The sequence below is a fragment of the Heterocephalus glaber genome, unplaced genomic scaffold (assembly GCF_053883595.1).
Source record: "Heterocephalus glaber isolate CG9 unplaced genomic scaffold, H.glaber_assembly_v1.0 deba00001531, whole genome shotgun sequence".
In the NCBI taxonomy this organism is placed as follows: Eukaryota; Metazoa; Chordata; class Mammalia; order Rodentia; family Bathyergidae; genus Heterocephalus; species Heterocephalus glaber.
Window position 1 is genome coordinate 3,328,379 of NW_028258329.1, and position 17,892 is coordinate 3,346,270.

The 17,892-nt window shown below is 44.1% G+C and overlaps 1 protein-coding gene across 3 annotated transcripts in view; it reads left to right on the forward strand.

Moving 5' to 3' along the window:
* Positions 1 to 8,005: 8,005 nt before the first annotated feature.
* Positions 8,006 to 17,892, forward strand: part of Otud7a (OTU deubiquitinase 7A) — a 317,930-nt gene continuing 308,043 nt past the window's right edge. For 2 of the 3 annotated variants that reach the window (XM_087188261.1, XM_087188260.1), the window contains exon 1: positions 8,032 to 8,161. The gene's annotated coding sequence lies outside the window, so the exon portion shown is untranslated. Of the gene's footprint in view, positions 8,162 to 17,892 lie in introns of all 3 variants that reach the window. The other variant, XM_087188263.1, reaches the window with a different exon arrangement.

The following is a 17,892-nucleotide window of genomic DNA, read 5'->3' on the forward strand; positions in this document are numbered from 1 at the left end:
AGCATTTGTTATTGGTTGTTTTCATGATAGCAGCCATTCTTTCTGGAGTGAGGTGGAATCTCAGCGTTGTTTTCATTTGCATCTCTCTAATGACGGGTGATGTTGAACATTTTTTCATATGTCTATTTGCTATTTCTACTTCTTTGTCTGAGAAATGTCAAACAGAACATTTTTTAATTGTTAGCATAACCTTGATCCCAAAACTTGTAAGAAAATGATCAAGTGGCTCTCACAAAGATTGATATAGAATTCTTTAACAAAATACTGCTGAACTGAGTCAAGTAAAATATACAAAAAGAAAAAGAAAAGCACTATGACAAGCTGGACGTATCCTGGTAATGCAGGAATGATTCCGTTTTCTTTAAAAATGAGAAATGTAATCCATTATATTAACCAAATAACTGAAAAGAAAACCACAAGACTATTAACACAGAAAAGACATTTGAAAAAGTTCAGTGCTCATTTACAATACAAACATTCTGCAAACTAGGACTGAAAGGAGCTTCTGCCCCAAATAACATCTACAAAAGTCTCTAGCTAACATCAAGCTCCATATTGAAAGACTGTTACTGCCCCCAAGATTAGGAACAAGGTAAGAATATCCATACCCACCTTTTTTAATTATCACACTGGAAGACGAAGCAAGTGCAATTAGGAAGAAAAATAAATAGCCTAAACATTATAAAGGGAGAAGAACACTGTTCCTATTCATGAAACACAAAACTATCTACATAAAAAAAACAAGGAAACCTACAAAAACCTCCTAGAACTTAGAATAAGGTGGCAGAATATAAGACAGACACACAAAAATCAATCATATTTCTAAAACTCAACAGTAAGAAAAAAATTTTAAATCCCATAAAAAAAATAGCAAAATCCTTAAACAAAAAATTCATGAACCAGAATATAAGACTGGTATATAAACCTGTGAAAAGAAGCTCAGTGTAAGGCATTAGAGAAATGCATCTCAAAACCACAGTGAGAGCAAGACTTCTGGTTGGGGCTCTGACATGGAAAGAACCTAAAAACTGTCATGACTGTCACAGAGAAACAATGACTTTTCTTGGTCCATCAGGGAATTGAGGTTGCAGGTAAATGGCCACCCAGGAATCTGAAGAGACAGGTGACAGCTGAGACTTGCTCACGTGGAGGAGGTACTAGAGTGACATTGTGAATGGAATTCTATCAAATTTCTAGAGGCTGAGTCTGAATTAGCCTAAGGGGAGAAAGTCCTGGTGGTTCAGCCTTACAAGCTCCCTCATCCTTTCATGGATATCACCTCTGGAAAACTCATCAGGTCCTCATGGTGAAGATCGAAAGACTTCTTCCTGGCTCGGGCAGGAGGGGGAAAGGGCAATGCTTGTGAAGTAGACAGAGTGCTATGGTTTGAATTTGTTTCTGAAAGTTCTTGTGTTTCCAGATTCACAAGTTAATAGTATCAAGAAGTGAATCTTTGCAAAATAATTAGGGTTAGAGGAGGTCAGTAAGGTGAGGTCCCCATGGTGGCATTAGAGGGTGGACAGAGAGAGACCTGAGCTAGCATGTCATGAACGTTTGTGTATGAGGCTAACAACTACTGACCTCAAGAAAAGAGTATTTTCCTTGGTCATGTGGATGGGTACACTCCAATCAATTGTGCCTTAAGAACAAAACTGAGCACAAAATAATTCTGCCCTAAGACTTCAGCATCAGCTCCTTTTTCAGAGTTCCAGCATGGTGGCCTTCAGATTTCAGATTTCCAGGCGCCACCGTGGCATGGGCCTATTCCTCGTAATGTCAACCTGTTTATCTTTCTGCCCCCACATTCACTCCATCTCCTGCTCTCCTGCTCCCCCCAAAACACATAACTAGTGAAAACTGTGTATTGTATGCACATATATTTTATTTCCATAGTGAACATTGACTGATACAGGTTCTAATAGGAAAAAGTAAATATCCTGCAAGAACATATGGGTAATGTAAGCAGAAAGATGGCAATTCTAGAGAAAATTCTAGAGAAAATCATAGAAAAACCTCGATATCAGCAATACTGTATTATAATTGTCTTTGTAGAATATCAATAGATTTGACATGGCTGAGGAAAAAATTCAGGAAATGAAGATAGGTTAATGGAAGCTTCCCAATACTGAAATGCAGGAAGAAAAAATAGTACAGACATCCAAGAAATGTGGAAAAATGTCAACAGTTTTAACACACACACACACACACACACACCCATATTCAGAATATCAGAAGGAGAGAAAGGAGCAGAATAAATATTTGAAGTAATGATAGCTGAGAACTGATATTGATGACAGACACTAAATCATACTGTATAGATCTCAGAGAACATCAAACAGGATGAAAACCCAAAATCACAACTAGACATATTATATTCAATGTGTAGATGGGGGGAGAGACAGAGAGAGAGAGAGACAGAGAGACAGAGAGAGAGAGAGAGAGAGAGAGAGAGAGACAGAGAGACAGAGACAGAGAGACAGAGACAGAGAGACAGAGAGAGAGAGACAGAGAGAGACAGAGAAAGAGAGAGACAGAGAGAGACAGAGACAGACAGAGAGAGAGACAGAGAGAGAGAGAGGGAGAGAGACAGACAGACAGACAGAGAGAGGGAATGAACCCTGAAAGGAGCTGGAATGGAGGTGGGAGGCCATGCAGTATTTACATCTTGAAGAAAAGGGTCAAGAAACAGAACTGGCTTCTCATTAAAAGCCATAAAATCAGGGGAAAATTGACACATCTGAAAGACAAAAGCAAGCAACCTATCATTCTGTATCTAGCAAAATTGTCCTCTAAAAGTAAAAGAGAATAAGTACTTTCTCAGGCCAGCAAAATCTGGACCACTTCGCTACTGGACATGCCCATCAAGAAGTATTAGAGGGTTCTTTCTAGGCAGAAGGAAGACGATACGCATCAGAAGGTTGGGGCTACATAGAGAAAGCACATACTGGCAAAACAAGTGTATGTGAAATAGACCTTATTTTATCATTACTTGGTCCAAAATATAATTATTGAAAGCAATCATTGTGCCAGGGAACTGGGTGATTGTGGAATAAATTACATGGATGACATCAAGGTCACAGGAATGTGTACAGGGGATTGGGAACACGTTTTTATAAGATACCTGTACTACATGAGAAGCTGAATAGTGTGATTCAAAAGAGACAGAAATCAGTAAAACATCTACTATCATCAACTCTAGAATGAACACTATAATATTTTTAAAAATTTAATTGATAGTCTAAGATTAAATAGAATAATATAAAATGTTTAATTAAAATCAGTGAAATCAAAAACAAAAAAAGAAGCCATTGACAATCATTAGAAAGTTTATCAATAATCATGTTCAGTGTGAATGGTCTAAATATATCAAGACAAGATCCAACTACTTCTTGTCTATAAAAAGCCCATGTTAACCCAAAATATCTAACTAGTTAAAAGTAAAGGGATCGAGAAAGATATACCATGTTAACTGTATTCAAAAGAAAATTGTAGCAACTAAATTTTTTTCATATAAAACAAAACTGAGAGCAAAGAAAAAAAAGGGATAAAAGCGAGGAGTGGTGATTCATAATAATAAAGGGGCCAATTCTCCAAGATAATAATCCTAAGTGTAGATGCACTTAACAACAGAGTGTCAAAATATATAACGCAAAACATTATAAATCTGAATTATAAGCTTGAAAAAAGAAATTGATCAATCCACTACCATAGTTGGATACTTCAACATTCTTCTATCTCTAACACATCAAGTAGGCAGAAAATGGGGGAGGATAGAGTTCACCTGAACAACACTAACAATTAGCATCAATTTAATTCAGATTTATAAATAGTTCTTCTAATATCACAATTCATATTCTTCCCAAGTTCTTCTGGAACATTCACCAACGCTCACCACATTCTGGGCTATAAACCTAACTTATCAAAATAAAGGAAAATAGAAATCATAAAATATTTTCAGAGTATAAAGGAATTAACCAGAAATCAAGAACAGAAAGATAACTAGAAAGTCACAAATCATTGGACATTAAACAATACATTTCTTAATGACAATGGAACAAAGCGAAAGTCTCAAGAATAATTAAAATATATTGAACTAAATGAAAATGCAACTTGTCAAACTTTGTCCTATGCAGCAAGAGCAGTGCTTGAAGGGAAATATATATCATCAAATACATATTGGAAAAGAATAAAGATATACAATAAAAAATATAAGTTTTCACCTGGGCTATTAGAGAAGGAGAGCAATTTAAGCCTAAAACAAATGGAAGACAATAAAAATTACAGAATAAGTCAAATTGAAAATAGGAAAACAGTAGGAAAAACCAGTGAAATAAAAACTGGTTCTTTGAAAATATTATTTAAATTGCTAAGTATGTATGCAGCTAACATAAAAAGATGTTAGATATAGTTTGCCACTGTTAAAATGAAAGAGGAGTCAACCACAGTTTTACAGACATTAAAAGAGTAATCAAGGATTACTTTGAACAACTCTAAACTCACACATTTGAACATTCAAATGAAATCAACCAATTCCACGAGAGACACAGCTACCAAAATGTACACAAGGACAAACAGTAACCTATACACCTCTATGTCCATAACAAAATCGAATTAATAATCAGTAACCTTCAAAACAATCATGAGATCCAGGAGGTTCCATGAAAGAACTTTATCACACATTTGAGGAAGAAATGATGTCAATTCTTTACAACTGGTACAGAAAACAGCAGTAGAGAGAGGTTCCTAACTTATTCTATGATGCCAGCATTATCTGAATACTAAAACAAGACATTACAATAAGGAAAACTGCATACCCATCATCTTTCATAAGTATAGGTGCAAAAACCCTAAAACATTTAGCATATTGAACACAACAGTGTATAAGGACATTTATATACCACAACAAAGTAGGGTTTATGTATACCAAGCAGTTTAAATTTTGAAAATTAATCAATACAACCCATTACAACAACAAACTAAAAACTTGGCATCACATTATCATATCAGTAGATGCAGAAAAAAATTTGACAAAATCTAGTATCCATTCATGATAAAAACTCTAAGCAAACTGCCAATAGAGGGGGACTTCTTTAACTTGACAAAGAGCTTTACAAAAGCCCTATAGGTAATATTTCACTTAGTGGTAAGAAATTGTATATTTTTCCCTAAAATTAGGAAGAGAACAAAAATGTCCTCTTTTACCATTACTATTCCACATCATATCCAAAGCTCTAGTTAGTTCAATAAGACAAGAAAAAGAAATAAAATGAACATTGATTGTAAAGAGAGAAATCACATTGTCTCTATTAGAGCATAGCAATAGTATGTATTTTGTGGATCCCAAAGACTCCGTAAAAATAATCCTGGAACTGACAGGCAAGTCACAGATAGAGGATTAATATACAAAAGTTAACTGCTTTCCTACATTCCAGCAATGAACAATTAAAATTTAAAATTAAAAATAATCACGTATAAAACCAAGAAATGAAATACATATGAATAACATGAAATGTGTATAGGATGTACGTGTATAAAACATCATTGAAAAATTCAAAGATTTATTTAAATGGAAATATATTTCATATTCATGAATTAGAAGCAGCAATGTTGTTAAGATGTTAAATCTTCCAAACTTGATGTACAGATTTAATGGAATCTGAATCAAAATACCAGAAAGCTATGTGGTAGGTATGTCTAAACTCATTCTAAAGTTTATATGAAAAGATAATAGTCCCAGGGTAGCCAACATAATACTGAAGAACAGTTGGAGAACTGACACTAACCAACTTCAAGACTTAACTATAAATCTATAGCACTCAAGAAAGCATGGTATAGTAATTGGTAGTGTGGTACAACGATCAAAGAATACACACATTTGTCACTGAAACCCACCAAGGAGCCCAGAAATAGATCACCACAAATAGTCAGCTGATCTTAGCCAATTCAATAGAGAAAGAGTAGTTATTTTTCCCAGCACATATTCATGTACAGAAAAAAAAAAGAATTTAGACACAGACTTTCCTTGCAAACCGGGTAATAAACCTAAATGTAAACATACAGCTATAAAACTGTAGAACTGTAGAAAACTGTATATAACTAAATATATGTGACCTTGGTTTTTAGTGGCATTTTTGGATACAAATACCAAAAGTAAGATCCATGAAAGAGAAAGAAAGGTCGAAGGTAGACTTTATTAAAGTTAAATACATCTTCTCTGCAAAAAAGACTGCTAAGAAAATGAAAGGACAAACCTCACATTGGCAGAAAATATTTCAAAACATGTATTAGTACTTCTATTCAAAACATGCAAAGTACACTTAAAACTCAACAATACAAATAACCTAATTTAAAAATGTGTGAAAGGTATGAACTTCACCAAAAGAAGATACAGAGATATTAGATATAAGCCAAGTCTGATGGCCCAAGCCTATAACTACAGCACTCTGGGAGGCTGAGGCAGGAGGATCTTAAATTTGAGCCCATATTGAGTAACTCAGTGTTTTCGCAACATGTGGTATCAAAACAAAAATAAATAAATAGAGCTGAGAATGCAGCTCAGTGAAAAGTTCCTAGGTTCAATCCTCAGTACTTCCAAACACGTTGTATAATACAAAAGATGCTCAACACTGCTTTTCACTAAGAAATCGAAAATTAAAACCGACAGCACTAAATATCTATTAGAATGCCATATATGACATTATACACATCCAATATACTTACATAGAGTCCTCATCTGTTCACGTTTTTTAAAAATTATTATTTCTACAAAGAATATGCATTCAGTAGAAACACTACTTCAAATTCTGGATTTCGGTCTTTTCCAGGCTTAGGGTCACAATGCTACACAGGCTCCCCTGGCGCCTCAGCTCTCAGTAGGCAAAGCACGAGATTCTGCTGCTAGCTCTGGGGTAAGTTACCTGTGTCAAATGCAGTTTTTATTTATGATATTTTCAACGTAGCATGGGTTTACTGGGAAGCAATCCTGTTGTAAATCTAGGTGTATCTGTGTGTATGTGTGTGTGTGTGTGTGTGTGTGCGTGCAACTAATTTAAAAACTTCAGTCCATGTTAACCCCACATGCGAATGTCTGTAGAGTGCCTACTGGGACTGACCAAACCCTGAAAACCATCCAAATATCCTTCACTGGAGGACTAGATCAACAAAATAGGATTCAAGTAACCGGGTACCTGCTACTACATGGACGAGTATCGAGGCCGTCATGAAGCATGAATAAATCGGTTTCCTGAGTTACATATTGCATAATCTGCTGCATAATTCCATGGATGCGACATTCTCAGGAAGACACAAGCGCAACAACAGAGACGGGGCAAAAGTTAGTGCTTAGAAGGGCGTGGCTAGGGAGGGCCGCGCCAAGGAGTTCCTTGGGCCAAGTCTCCCGATTGTGCCGCGGGTGACAAGAAACCGAACGATCGCTTACAATCACGGGTTCCGTATGAAGATGCCAATTTCGCTGAACATTAACTTTAAAAAGTCAGATTACTGAACACTATTAAACAAGTGCAGAAGGGCAAGCTCTAACGTGGGGGTAAAGCGACGCTCGTGCAGAAAGGCAGACGCCGGCTTCAGGGGGCGGGTCCGGTGACCCCGCCCGAGGTCCGCCGGAGAGCGCGGAGCGCGGGGCGCGGGGCGCGGCCCGCCGGAGTCCATCCCAGGAGTGGCAAGCAAAGGTGCTAGGCGAGCAGGAAGCGGGGAAGGGCCGGAGGGGATTTAGCAAATGGAAAGGAGCCCGGCGGGCCGGGTGGGAGCGGGGCCCGGTGCTGACGGAGCGGCGGAGACGGAGACGCGGTTGGAGGGAGGGACCCGCGGGGCGCGGGCGGCGCGGGCACCGGGCGTGGGAGCCGCACGGGGGCGCCCCGGCGCGTGGTCGCGAGCGCGCGCGGCCGGGCGGGGGCGAGGGCGAGGGCGAGGGCGAGCGCGGCGCGCACGTCCGCGCGGGGCGGGGCGCGGCGGCGGCCGTGACGTGCGGGCGGGGCGGGGCGGGGGCGGGGCTGCGCGCGGGAGGAGGCGGGGAGCGGCTCGCCGGCGCGCGCTGGGGAGGGGGCGCGGAGCGGCGCGCACAGCTGATCGGCTCCCGGGCGGCGGAGAAAATGGAAGTCGGGTAGCGGCGGCTGCGGCGTGGCGGCGGGCGAGCGGCCAGCAGGTGAGGGCGCTGGCCGCGGTTCTGCGGGCTGGGCCGGGCCGGGCCGCGCGAGGCAGGTGCGCCGCGGGAGCGCGGGAGCGCGGGAGCGCGGGAGCGCGGGGCGGCGGGGCGGGGGGCTCCGCGAGTCTGCATTGCGGGAGCCGCTCGGGACCTGCGGGCGCCGTGGCACCGGCTCCGGCCCGCGCTGCGCCGGCTCGGTCGCCGTCCGCTCCGGCCCTTGCGCCGTCCGCACTGGGACGTGATGACAGGCGAGGGGCGCCGGCCCGCGCTCCGTGGGGCGCGTCGGGGTCCGCGGCGCCGACGGTTGCCGGAGCCGGGGCCGGGCCTGGCCGAGGCTGCGTGGGTCCCCGGGGCCCCGCGCGCTGCTGCCCGCCTGCCCGCTCCGCTGGGTCTCGCTGGACAGCGGTGGAGGCGCGGAGGCAATTTGGCTGTGCACCGGAGGCCTTCCCTGGCGTCTCCTCACTGGAGGGGAAAAATTGCATCTGCTGTGCTTTAAGTGTTCCTTTAAATTTGGGAGATGTCAGTGATGTCATCATTAACTAAAACTTTCCTTCATTGGACACAACCGCTCGAGTGTACCCTCCTCCCGCTGGTGCAGCTGCGGCAGCCCTTGGAGAATCTTTGCGATCAAACGGGTCTGCCACTGTTCTCTAAACTCACCGTCTTCGCATAAGTGAGAGCAGTTTTATTTTTATCTGTTGGCTTGGAAATTAATAGATGTAAGAACGTTTGAAGGGAAACTTGTTAGATCCCCACGAATCTGGGAATGGCTTCGTCCACAGCACAGATCCACAGAAAGTCACGTATGACAGCACCTGGGTGCCGCTTGCTTACCATTGTAAATGAAAGTGAGCCCTGAGAGGAACGGTTTAAAAAGATATTCTGTTGAATGAGGCAGATGATGTGCCCAGGGGAAGGGAGAGAGTGGGGCCTAATTCTTCGCAGGCCTTGATTGCTTCAGGCCAGGCCGATCTGCAGGTCTCCTCCTCCATCGCTCCTTTCCAGGGTGTGCCCAGAGAAGTCTGCCTGGGCACTGGGTGCCAGGCCCTCGGGGGCCCTCACAGCACCTGTGCGTGTCCCACCCAATCCAAGACCTTTCCAACACCCAGGGAGGGTCCGGGAGTGCGGAAGCTGGAAATCTGCACAGCACAGCAAGTTCTGGGAAAATCCTTCCCTAAATGCCACCAACACGCTGTCATTTTATCGTGTGAGTGTGCCATTAACACCAACTCTTACGGGAACAGAAGTAAGCGAGTTCCCAAGACAGTCTGAACATCTGCTTAAGCCTATTATGTCAAAAGTACATCCAATAAGGGACCAAAATATTGACATTTTTGTATTTAATAATTATGGCCACTCCTAATTGGTTAAAATACAGATGCCTTAAATTATTAGTGTGATCACATTGGGTGTGCAAGGAATTTAATACTACCATATACACCACAGAAAAAGTTCGAATCTGGTTTTAGGAATGTGAAGCGTTTGAATCTTGGATTGGTGTGAGAAAAAGAATGTGAAAAGACTCTTGCTGTTCAAGGTGACAGTGGGTGTCATTGCTTCCTGAAGTCTTCCCAGGTGCAAGCTCACCCATGCTTGGCTTCTGGGTGGCAGGTGTCCCCTTGAGAAGTAACTTCTGAGGTCCCCCGCTGTGGTGAAGTGGAAGGGGGGAGCCCCTTGCTCTGTGATCAGTGTGCACCACCTGGCCCCCGATGCCCTGGTGGTGCCTTGTGTAGTCACAGTGGCCTGCCTGCGTGAGGTGATAAGCCTTCTAACGAGCTTGTTCCACATGCACCGCTTTTGTGTGATTTTGCTCTGCATATGGTTGCTTTAGAACTTGGGCTCTTAAGTCGTCCGTTGAGATTCCTTTATAATTAAAGTGTCCACAGGGATAAGACGAATGGTTTGTAGGACTCTGGACTGTGAACTCCTTGAAAATCGAGTCTATGAAACTATTCTGGCCCACATATCCATTTTTATCACCTGTAGACCTGTGAAAATATTCACCATAATTTTTCTACTTAATTCAGTGCAGCAGGTCTGAAAATACAAATGCAAATGTTAAGTCTTCAGGGATTAGTCAGTTATTTCCTAAAACATTTTTAAAAATCGCTTGAGAGCCTCTCCATTCACCTTTTATGTTTAGAAGTGTTATGTCTTCCATTTCTGAGAAGCCAAAATTGCCTCCTGTTTCTCTTCCTTCCCTCTGGATCTTTAGGTCATTTTTTGTCTTAAACCCACAGAAAGAGAGCTGAGTCAGCCCCTGCCAGGCCAGCAGGGGGCGCGCCAAACTTGGCGGTGGTGGGCTTCAACCAGGCTGCCTTGGGGGAGGACTGTGGGTTGCAGAGGGGGCCGTTCATTTGTGCGTGCGTGCGTGTGTGTGTGTGTGTGTGTGTGTGTGTGTGCGTGCATGCGCGTGGGTGTGTGAATGCCGTACCCTCTCAACTCCTCTCCCCCTGCCGTGAGCCCAAAGGATGAACACTGAAGTGGCACATATGTGAAACACCAGATTTGGGTCTCCCGCTGCGGGCAGGGAGATTCATGGCTCCCTGTCTTTAGAGTGGCTGCTGGTTCTCAGCACACCTTGGCTCTGAGGGTTCAGCCTTCTCAGATTGCACAGGTGAGAGTGTTGGCTTGCAAAGGAGAGAACTGTCCTTGGGGAACTGCAGGCCACCAGGGCAGCTCCCCAAAACTCCTTCCCCTTAACTGTGCCTCAACTTTCACTCCTAATGGACTTCAACCTCGGGCCCCTGTGTCATGGTACTTCCCAGGAGCCCCTGTTTGTCCTCCTCGCCAGAGTTCTTAGCCTCAAGTTTTCTCTGATGGAAAGAGCAAAAGTTGAATCAATAATAAGTTCTCCCTAAAAAATGAAAACACGAGAAAAGAGGCAAGTGTGCTTTTCACTTAAACGTGCTTAATCTAGCTGCATATGTCTGCCAGGTATTCAACCCTGAGTTCCCTGTAAGCCTCTTCCTTGGAGTGACGGCCTCAGAGAAGCCAGCCTACCCAGGGTCGCCTTAGTGAGCTTCTGTCGCTGTCTCCCAGGGCTCAGGTGATGACTGCAGGGTCTTGCTGTACCACTGAAAGGTGCACTCTCCCCTCTTCCCTCGGGTTCTCATAGAGCTTACCTGCAAGGGGAACTACCGCAGCTGGAGAGGAACGGAGTTTAATAGGTGCCCCACTAGAAAATTATCCAGATGCCTTGACTAGCTGTTTCTTTATGCTTTCTATTCCTTTGAAACTGCCTGGAAAACCAAATTATTGATTTCAAGGGGGCAAGAGGAAATAACCTGTTTTTCAGCTTGGTGCTGAAACAGGCCTGTCATTTCGAGGACTATAAATGGCTATGGGAAGTGCCAGTAATGTAAAAGCAGATGTCATCAAATCCATTATGAAGCTGCCTGTCACTGAGGGTGACCACAGAAGATCCTACTCATGCGGGATCCTGAAACCTACAGACATTTAAGTGGAAAGGAGAATGTCATTTACCCATTGGTAGGCTGCTGTATTCCCCAGAGAGTTTGGGTGTCGAACAAAAAATACGAGAATTTTGACACGGATGTTACAGAACAGTGAAGTGGGAGCCACCACTGCCTCACTTTCGGGATGGAGTGCTTCATCATTTGCAGAAGTGGGTTACAGCCAGGTCTTTAAAATACGGGAGCTGAGGGAAGAGCCGGACAGAGCCTGGTCACTTGCCTGCTCTGGGGAGACGTGGTCGGCTGGGTAGTTTGCACACTGCCTGCCTGGACTAGGAGGCAGGGGGTTAAAACAGGATAGGGAGGTGCGGGCTCTGCATTGGCCACAGCCTGGCATTCTGGGCAGGACCCAGCCTGGTCGTGCTCCAGGTTCCTCGTGGCGGAGGGAGAGAGTTAGCCTGCTGTGTCTCCAAGGCCTCATCTAGTAAAATCCCATGATTCCAGTGCACCAGTCTTGTTTGTTTTGCCTAGATTTCTACTGCATATCGTCTTACCCCTTGAGAAGACCAGAGACACATTAATACTAATACAGGCTCTACATGCCTTTCTGTTGGTTTAAGCAGATAGCTCTAAAGTCAGCTCATGTTAGGTGTTTAAGGGGGTTTGAGTTTTCCTCCCAATGAAATATTTTCCGTTTGAGCATAGTTTGTTCATACCTAGTTTTCCTTCCAAATATGAAGGAAATTTGATATCTTGAGTGAATATACATGAGATGCAGTATTGATTTACCAAATATTAGACCTTTATAACTCATTTCCTTATCTATTTGACTTTTCATTCAACTGTTCTGTTAGCTGACTGCAGCATTCCATGTGGTGCTGGACCACACACTCACCCCTCTGAGGGATGAGATTGAGCTTCTCAGTTACTGAGATGAGGGTTTAGGCACTCACTCAACAGGAGGCAGCTTCATCAAGTGGGAGCAGACATCTGTCCCCATTGCTGTCCTTGCGTGGTTGAGCCTGTTCTTTCTGAGAAGGCCCTGGTTCCACTCCCCCAGCACAACCATCATCTTCCCCGGGGAATTTAGGAACTGTCCACATCAGACTCTCTTGGATCTTACAGGAAGCCCAGGGCTGGCCTGGCAGATCCTGTTGGTGCCTTTGGATGTGACTTGCCCTTCTCCCCCAACCCTTCCTACCTGCACCCTTGAGGTTGACGCAGTAACATAATCTTAAGGGGATCCAAAGACCTTGCCATGGTTACAGTCTTTTCCCCTTGACCCTTTTAATGATAATTTGAGATTTTAAGACAATGTATATTTATCTTGTACCATTTTCTTTGCTATAAAGACATGTCTAAAGCTGGGTAATTTGGGTTAAAAATAAGTTTATTTAAGGCTGGGGATTTAGCTCAGTGGTTCCGCTGCCTGCCTCACAAGTGCAAGGACCCGAGTTTGATCCCGCGTACCAAAAAAAAAAGTTTATTTAGCTCACAGTTTTGGAGGCTGAAAGTCCAAGATCATGTTGCCCCATCCGTTCAGGGCCTTATGAGGGCACCTTTGGCTGCATGCCAATATGGCAGAAAGGGACAAATGCATGGAGTGCATTGGCATGGAATGCATGGAATGACCTCACTTTACAACAAGCCATCTCTAGAGAGCTAACTCACTTCCTGAGATCCACATTAATCCCTTCTGAGGGCAACACCCCGAATAACATGATCACCTCCTACCTTGCACTAGGCCCCACATCTTTACCACCGCAGCATGGCCACACTGAGAACAAAGCTTCCAGTATATGAACCTTTGTGGGACACCCTCAAGCTACATCCAAACTGTGTTGCTTCATCTTAGTTGTCAACCTGACTGGATTGAGAAACACCTAGAAAATGAGTTCCGGGTGTGTGTAGGAGGGTATTTCCAGAGACAGTTGGCATGGGGGACAGCAAACTGAGGGCCAAGACCCATCCTGAAATTGGGTGCTGCCACCCGACAGCCTGGAGACTCAGAGGAAATAAAAGCAGGAGGAAGTCCACACCCCAGGCTCTTGGTCCATTGGTTGGTCTCTCTCTTCCTCCCTCCCTCCCCTCTCCTTTTCTCTCTCCCTTCCTAGTTCCCTTTCTCTCTCACCCTCTTCCTTCTCTCTTCCTCTCCCCCATTTTTCTTTCTTTTCCTTCTTCCTTTTCTTTCTTGGCAGGTCCTACCTGCCAAGAGGTGAGCAGCTTTCCTCCATCATGCTCCTGTGCTGTGATTTCTCTGCCTTGGAGCCAACCAACCATGGTCTGAAACCTCTGCAACCATGAGCCAAAATAAACCTCTCCTCCCTTATTTCCTTAGGTATTTTGTCACAGCAAAAAAAGCCGACTAACACACAAACCACAGCAGGATTGTTAAAGCGTGGTCAACATAATTGCATGTGTAATTTTTTATGCCTTAAAACAAATCAATGGCCAAGATATACATAGGTAAGTTTTGATTTTCAAAATGAATGAATGGGATATTTTTTCCACCTGTCTTTTAAATAATATCATTCCATCTCTTGAAAGAATTGTCACTACTGAACTGTAAAATTAAATGGGAGTTCTTCAATCCTGAAGATCAGTAAGTTGTTCCAATAAAAGGAATTGGAGATGCAATACGACTGTCTCACCACTAGCCTGGCTTCTTTGCTTCATCAGCTGATGTCGTTATAGTTGGTGCTTGAAACTCAGGGCATTACTTGGATGAACTTGCTTTGAGTTTTTCTTTTAGAAGAATAAGGAAGCATGGGTAAAATAAAAATTGAAGGTCTTTTATGTCTTACTGGTTCTTGGAGATAAGAGTTGTTAGCCAGCTCTGTTGAACAATGCTAAATGAAGTTCCTCTGAATCAGAGCAGGTGGCAAACTTACTGAGAGTTGTGCTGTGTCCCCAACGTCCCTGGTGCTCCTGGGCATATGCTTTGTAGGCCCCCAAGGGCTAATTGATTGGGATCATCATGGAACAAATGTTTATATTCTTAGAGTTGATGCAACATTGGTCATTTATATGAAGAACTAGGAGGCGAGCAAGAGGAAAGAAAATAACATTCTAAATATGGAGTCTTATGAGGAGACGCCAGGGAGGGGCACTGTGTTGGTGGACAGTGGTGATCTGAGTTCCTGCCAGTGAGGGTGGTCTTGGCATTCACCCTGAGAATAGCACATGGTCAAGCCAGGCTCTGAACCAGGGCCCTTCACTCTGAACATGCTCCCTTTCAGGACCTGCTTCTGTTCCCAGAACAAATGTTTGGGGTGTGGGACCACAGGATGTCCCTTGTCTTGGCTTGATTATGGTGAAGGACAGAGGTCTGTGGGCCACATATGAGATGACACAAGCCCACAAGGAGGGTCATGGATCCTTTGTAAACACTAGCTGTGTGGCTGTTTCATTTGGCACTGTGGTTCTGCAGTTATGGGATAGGCAGACTTCAGTGCCAAATTGGATCTCATGCGAACCCACATCCTGGAGTTTCGAGGATGGGTGCAGTTCGTGCCCTTTTGACCATTTCATTTACAAACTCTTTCCTGTCCAAAGTGCTGCTTGTGACCTTAGGTCTCAGGCCCAGTTGAATGTAAGTGCCCACTTGACTCTGGATTATTAAATGAGGCATATTTTCTTGGCCTGGGCTCTTCTCCAGGATTGTCTGTCTACACTGGATGAAGTCACCAGGGTTTCCTCTACAAAGTGGACTCATCCGTTTACTGTCTGGTAGGCAGTGTGTTCAGAAATGCATTCTCACAAAGGGGATGTAAGGCTCTGGGGGTCCAGCGGAGGGATAGATAGGGTGAGTCATCCTGCCTCACATGTAGCACACTAGCTGAAGACCAGTGTGTGGTTGCGTTTACAACAGCCACCTTCCATGCCCAGTAGCAACTAGAGGGCTTGGCCCCCCAGAGGGGAGACAGGACTCCCACCCCAGGGAGGCTAACTTTGGGCTGTAGCCCCCACCTAGGGTGTATTTGCTAGGTCTTCATTGCACGTGTAAGAATGGAGAACAGCCACCTACTTTCTGAGATCCCACTCAACTCCATGGTTCTACACAAAATTAATTCCCTAGTTCTCCTCAAGTGCTGACAAATGAAAGGGAAAGAAGGCCATACTCACTGCTATGAGAGAACAAATAGGAAAAGCAGGGCATCTCTTAAAAATGTTTGTTTCCATTTCTAGGATTGAGGAGAATATGAAGCATTTGAACAAGTATTTATGGTGAGGTATGAGTTGTGTGGACAGAATTCTTCCCTGTATTAGGCCTAGGAGTAGAAGCTGACATACTAGCTGTTATTATGTCTCCGAGGCACCTTGTTCAAAGCAGGCACTCAATTCATGTTTGTTAAATGCATTTAATAGCCCTATGGGAATGAAAATTAGAAATTTAATTATTCTTTCTAGAACTGCTTAGTTCTCATGAGTTTAGAAGCATTTTAGTTGAGAATGTTGCTTATATAAATGTGGAACATTTAGAACTTTAGTTCCCAATTCAGTAGCATGCAACATTATTTTTATTTGGGTTACAAACAAAGAAAACAGATTATTTACTGATTAGCCAGAATAGGACTTGCTTGTCACACAGTGGAGTATACATTCTAAGAAGACTTATGGTTTCGTATTTCCCATTCCATGGATCACAAACATTACATACAGTCTTGGAGAATATTAGCTATATCTCTTTGATGAGGTGAATTATTTCACAGTAAGTTTTAAAAAACAAGTTAGTTCTGCTGCTTTGAAAATATTAATGTTACAGAAGAAACAGTGAAAGGTCACATCAATGAGTCATATATGAAACAATTCTTTACAGAAGAAGAAAAATCAGTGGAAAAACACACAAATGTTGTGACTGATTATATTAACTTCTTATACGGGTTGGGTGACTTTTCCAAAATGCTTAGGACCAGAAGTACTTTTTATTTTGGATTCTTTCAGATTTTGGAATATTTGGATATACATAAAGATATATCTTGCTGATGGGACCCATATCAAAATTCATTTATTTTTCATCTACATCTTATACACATAGGCTGAAGATAATTTTATGCAGTATTTTTAGTTTCCCTGTGATTTGACTGTGACCTGCTACAGGAAGTCAGGTGTGGAATTTTCCATTTGTAGTGTCATGTTGACGCTCAGATAGTTCAGATTTGGGGCCTTTTAGTCTTTTCAGATTAGGAATTCTCAACCTGTATTAAAAATATATGTATCAAATCCTAAACCTCAGCATTTCCTCAGAAGGGAAGAGCCTGCTACTAGGTCCATCTGCCCAGAGGTGCAGAAGCCCCATAACAGGCCATTTTCGAAGCAGGAGCCCCTGGAATGCAGGTAGCACGGCTTGGGCCAAGTTGAGAGGTCTCAGAAGCAGGAGGCTGATAGCGCAGTTCTCAGTCCAACACTGACAGCCCACAAACTGGTCAGGGGTGGGGAAGGGGTGGGGTCGCCTTTGTCTCCAAGGCGAGGGAAAGAGGAGTGTTGGCCAGCTCCTGAGAGGCAGGCACACGTGTTAGCTGCTTCTTTGTTTAGGTTCAGTCCCAGTCTGAGCCCCCAGCCGCTTGGATGGCGCCCCTCTCTTTAAAGGAGGACCTCCTTCACTTGCCCACCCAGACTTCTGTGTCGTTCTCCAAGGGCATCCTCGCAGGCACACCTAGAAAGAATGCTTTTCTGGGTTCCTCAGTACTCCTTAGTCCGTTCAAGTTGAGGCCTAACATAAACCATCACACTCTCATTCCTCTGTGTCCCTGGGGCTGGCCTTTTTGTGGCTATAGCAGCATCTCAATAGCATTGTACACCTGTGGGAGCGAATACCTGCTCATGCTCCGTAAGAGTATTTTCCCTGAAGGAGGCTCTTGCCCTCTGCTGCCTCCAGTGCTGTCCTGTGGGGTCTGGTCCCACCCCCTTGTACATAGACACTTGACCACAGAGTTGCTGCCCTCCCAGTGAGCCTCTCTCTCCCTGACTGGTTTTGCAGAGGAAGCCTTCCACGCCATCCATGGCTGCACAGTGAGAGCCCTGGACTCCAGAGCCAGCGCCTCCTTGGCATTCCTTGACGTGGTAACAACTGGCTATGCTCTGCACGCCACCCATTACCACCACTGCCTCTGGCCACTCCGTGCCTCTCAGGGTCCATGCCGCTCCGCAGGTTCCCGGGGAGCTTCCAGACCTCACCCATCTTCCCCCTGAACAAGGTTCTTGTTACCTATTTTGCTACTCAGTTTGACAAGAGAATGAGATCTACCTGACCTCCTATAACAGACCTGTACCGTGACAGGATCATACACGTGTTGGCTGTATGAGTGGGAATCC